Raw genomic sequence first — 6,000 nt, forward strand, 5'->3', positions numbered from 1 at the left:
TTTGGGTTATATGCTATTGAAAATATTCACAATTAATATATAGTATATATAAGTTGATGTCATAAATTACTTAAAATGTCCACATATTATTTTTAATCACCAAAAATATGTCAAATCATTTTTTTCAATTTACTATTTCTAATTAATGTCAATACTACCAAATATTGTTTATTTCAAAATAAAAAATAAATTAATATAAAAATTTAAAATTAAAAAGGTAAAAACATTATATATAATTTACTTAATGTGAAAATGATTTTTTTGGAAATTAACATAAAATAACTAAATAAAAATTGGAAACTTTCAAACAATAACATAGAAAACAATATCAAATAAGATAATTTACTAAATTAAAAATTATATAAATTAACTTAATATTTATATATATATATATATATAATATTTTCGAAATGTAACATAAAATTTAAAATGCTAGATTCTGAAACAATCATTTTCTTTGGTTATTTCTAAAAAAAGACAATATTACCAAAAAATATTTATTTCAAAACAAATATGAATCAATACAAAAAGTTAAACTTACAAAATTTAAAATATTATATATATGTACTTAATCTTAAAGTGATTTTTTTAAATTAACATAAAAATAACTAACAAAGATAATTATTAAATAAAAATTGAAGTACTTTCAAACAACAAAATTGAAATCAATATCAAATAAGATAATTTAATAAAATTAAAATTAAATAAAATTAATTTAATATATATAAGATTTTCTAAATTTAATATTTAATTTAAAATGCTTGATTCTGAAATAATTATTTCTTTGGTTATTTCTAAAAAGTCAATATTACCAAAAATGTTTATTTCAAAATAAAATATAAATCAATATAAAATTTTAAACTTACAAAATTTAAAACATTAAATACAAGTACTTAATCTTAAACTGATTTTTATAAAAGTAAGTTAACAAAAGTAAAACATTATATTAAATTAACTTAATATTTATAATATTTTTGAAATTTAAAAAGAATATAAAAATGCAAGACTTTCAAACAATTATAACTATATAGGCTTAAAACACGTGGTTTCAAATTTTAGGTTATATGTCATTGACCATATTCACGAATAACATATATTATATATAAGTTGATGTTATAAATTATTGATAATGTCTACATATTATTTTAAACCATTAAAATATGCCAAATGGTTTTTTTCATCTAAAAATGTCAATATTACAAAAAATTGTTTATTTCAAAGCAAAATATAAATCAATATAATAAGTTCAACTTAAAAGGTAAAAAAACTATATATAAGTTACTTAATGTTTAATTGATTTGTCAAAATTAACATAAAAATAACTATATAAATTCAAAACACGCAATTTTAAATTTTAGGTTATATGATATTGAAAATAGCAAATAACATATACTATATACAAGATGCAATTTTTAAAGTTTAATTTATATGCTATTGAAAATATTCACAAATAGGATATATTATATATAAGTTAACTCTACAAATCAATGAATGTCCACATATTATTTACTATATAAACTAAATCTTTGAAAGATGACCATAAATTAATTAACAAATATTAATTTTAAATCCAAGAATTTAAAATACTAAATAAATATGAATTGAAAGCACATATTATTTCAAAATTTAGGCTATATATTATTTGATGTGTTCATATAAACTTTACAAATATCATTGAAAATATACCAAATCACCATCTTAATTTGATATTTTTAAATAGAAAAAATCAGAAAACTATTTCTTTCAAAATAAAATAAAAATACAATAAGTTAAATAATTATTTATCAAAATAATTTACTTGAAATATAAAATAAATGTTTTAAATTAAACATAAGATTCTAACTATACGAATTTTTTTTTTTTTAAACAAATCAAATTTTTATAAAACAAAACCAAATATTCATGTATGTAAAATTAAAATTAATACAAAACTACAAAAATATAAACTAAAAATATAAAAAATTTCTTAAAAGTTAGATTGATATTTATATTAAATTATTGAAAATTCAATATAAAAGATTTTAACTAGGAAAAACAAAATTATATCTTTTTATGAGGATATAATTTAAAACTATTAAAAACATGCCAAATTAGAATCATAGTTTAATATGTTTATAAATCTAAAATTTCTATAAAAAATCTATTAAATAAACTTAAAATATCAATTAAGATAAAAAAAACAAAAAAACAAAAAAACTAACTTGATATATAAACTAAGTCTCTCAAAAATAAACATAAAAATATTGATAAAAATTATTATATCATAGATTTTTTCAAGTCATACAAATAGCATATACATAAGAAAATAGTAAGTTAAAATAATCTTAGTTATATAGGTATCGGCTTAAAAAATAGTATAAGTTGATACTCAGTTACACAAGTTTTTTAAACAAAATAATGGTAGATTTTGGTCTTTTTTTACTGAGCCAATTCATTTTTTGATTACAATAAGTATACAAAGTTTTATTATAGATAAATGATGATAAAAGTATTTTAATTGTGTAAGAAACATGTTGTTAACTAGCCCATTTATCAATATATTTTCAAACTGCCATTGATCAATCAAATGAATTAATATAATTATTTACTCATCAACAATTAGAAAATTATAATACAACTTCATTAATCTATTCAAATAGTTTTTTTTGAAGTAAACCTAAAGATATTTTTAACCTACAATTTTTTCTTAGGATAAGGTCATTAATAATAAAACAAAGTACATGGTGATTTTTCATAAGTATTTAATGTAATTCATCAGTAAAAGTTATATGATCCATACATATGAAACATTATTAAAGTAATTAACAAAAAATATACAATTAAAAATAATTTCAAACTAGTTTATCAAAGAAATATATTTGAAGAATTAATAAAATATGGGAAAACATAATAAAATCTAAAGAGGTTCACCAAATAAATTAGTTGAAATTTATAATATTATTTACAAATAATATTGACATTAGAGTATAGTCTCAGGGACAATAAAAATAATAAATATGGGGTATATTCATTATATATTCGTTAGTGAAAATTATATTATCTAAGAAATATTAATCAATAAATTAGAAACAATAAATTTGCGACAAACCTCTAAAAAATAGAAAAATACATGTGAACTAATAAAACATCATAGCCCCGAGATTAATTTATACTCTAACTAGATCAAGTAGAAGATATATCTAATATTTTACTCCCTCTGTTCCGGAAACTAAAATTTTCTAGAGTATGCACGCTTATTAAAAATTTAATAAATGTTTATAATTTAATTTATTTTTTACTTTGTTATACACTTCCCAATAACTTTCCACCAAGAAAATTTAATAAATTCAAATATTCTCAATTAATGTTCCTAAAAAGTATAAAAAAGTACCTTAATAATATAGAAATCTATCTTTGTGTAACAAGAAAAAAATCTAAAAAATATTACTTTTGGGAACGTAGGGAGTATATTTTATATATTTTAATAAATAAAACATTAATTAATGTTACTTTAAAATTCTATATATTTATTTCCTCTTTTCTTATATCTTTAAAAATATTTAATATTGTTTAAATATCATAAAAATTGTTATTATCATCAAAACCTAAATCTAAATATTATTATATTAGATATGAATTTTAAACAATTAAATAAGAGTATTTCAAATATATATACAATAAGTATATAATAATCATAATTTCATTGTAATATTTGGTAAATACAATGAAAAAAATTGACATTGTGCATATGGATACCTTTATGTCATTCAAAAAAAGATAGATACAAAATTATAATAAAATTATTTATAATAGTATAGTATTAGTTAATACACATTAAACTATCCATTTTCTTAAAACTACGATTAATTTAAGCACTTTTATAAATACACATATACAAGACAAAATATAACAAAATATTAATTATTTAAAAGGTATAATTTTATGAAATTTTAAATAGGAAAAATAAAATGGAAATTTTGCTTTTACATCATTTTGGTAGCACTATTCATGTTTTCTTTCATTAGAGTGATATTTTTACAATTACATAAATTATGATGTTTCATTAAAGAGTCGAAAGACCATTTTACCCTTATAAATACAAATAATTATTTAAATAAAAAGATATTTTATAGTTTTAGAATTATACATTTTTAGATTCTAACATTCTTATAAAAATGTTTCAAATTTTTTTTCTCGATTTTTTGAATATTTATTTTGAAATTCGAAAAATTATTATGTTAACTATTTTAAAAAAGTTTAAATTTTAAGTATTTTTTTTTTAAAAAACTTCTTAAACCCTACCCTCCAAAAACCCACCCCTCAAATCTAAACCTTAAGTTTATATTAGTTAACCCTAGGGATATAGGTGTTAGTTCTTTAAAACTAAAGGTAAATGTTATTAAATATGAAAATAGTATTAAAAATGGGAGTTTAAACAATTCATCAAAATAATAAAGCATATTTTGTATATGATTTCACATAAAATGTAAATAAACCATATACATGTTATTTTGAAATTATTATGATATTAAACTTATTATTAAAATATACGCGCGAGTTGAAAATCTAGTAGAGAAAACGAATACGTCAAACCAACTTTATTTTTTCCTTTAAAATAAAGATTGCTAATTTTTTTCTTAATATAGAGGCAAAAATAGCATTTTCTATTAAGAAGTCATACTTCTATTTACAGAATAGCCTTTTAATTTTTAAACTTTTATAATTATAACCAGTCAACTATTTTTTCAGAAAATACAGTTTTTATAAACATAGAAACACACTTTTAATTTATATAATAGTCTTTTATGAAAGAAATTCATAAATTTTTGAACATCTTGTAAAAGTTCAAAGTACTTAAAGTTAATTATCAACTTTCAAAAATACTTGTGGTAAAATTTCAAAATATGTTGTAAACTTAAGGATTTAGAACTGTAAGTTTCTGTATATTATTAATCATAACATAAGGTGCCTTTATATATGGGAGTTTACAAAGAGATAAATGGAAAGACATAATATGGAAAGATTACAAATCATAAACATAAAGAGAAAAGGAAATAGGGTTTTTTTTTCTCTAACTAAAGTAAGCCGCCTCTCTCTCTCTCTCTCTCTCTCTCTCCATGTTGTGGCCGCCTCTCTCTCTCTAGGGTTAGGCCGTCTCTCTCTCTAAGTGTATGGGCCGGTTATAGACCGAGCTGGTTATGGACATCTATCAATTGATTTATAACACTCCCCCTTGGATGCCATAACCATATTTTTCATAAAATGATGTTGTGGATAATAAATTCTCAAATTTGAGAAAATACTATTCATATCCTTATTTTTCCCTGAAATGATTGATCATTGAAGAACTTTGTCTTATTTTTTTTATTCTTTCTTTTTAAATGATGCACCATTAGAATGGTCTTAGCGTGTTATTTTCATTTTTGCATTTTGCATCGTTTTCTTTTCTCTCCTGCCAGTGTCCTTGAGATACACTAGCATAAATTTCATGCATATTGAAGCATCATTAGTGGGGGTATTTACATGATTTCTCACAATTAAATAATAAAAATAGTATAAGAAATTTAAACAGAAAATTTTCAACAAAAGATATAAAATGTCATTTGACATTTTTTATTATGTGAGTGATTTATTTTTGTATATTTAAATTTTAATTATATTATTAAGTAATATCAGTATAATGATATTTGCGATGTTCTTGTTAGAGTATTTATTAATAAAGCTACTTTTATTTTATTTGTACTAGTATTATTTGCATAAGCGACATTATCAAATTATTCTATACTATATATAAATATACTCTAACTCACTTTTAAAATTCAGGAGAGTGAAAAAAGAAGAAAGGCTTGCCATATGTGTTTAAGGAATAGATTCGGGTAAATTAAATATAACCATGATCAGCCTGCTTGTCTTATTTCTTCGTGATCCAATACCACCTTTTTGTTTGTCCCATTCAATTTATAACATTAATCATGACTAGTTTTGATATACACCAATAAAATTCCCAGAGAAAAAAAAAAA

The sequence above is a fragment of the Brassica oleracea genome, chromosome C5 (genome assembly GCF_000695525.1).
Source record: "Brassica oleracea var. oleracea cultivar TO1000 chromosome C5, BOL, whole genome shotgun sequence".
NCBI classification, from domain to species: domain Eukaryota; kingdom Viridiplantae; phylum Streptophyta; class Magnoliopsida; order Brassicales; family Brassicaceae; genus Brassica; species Brassica oleracea.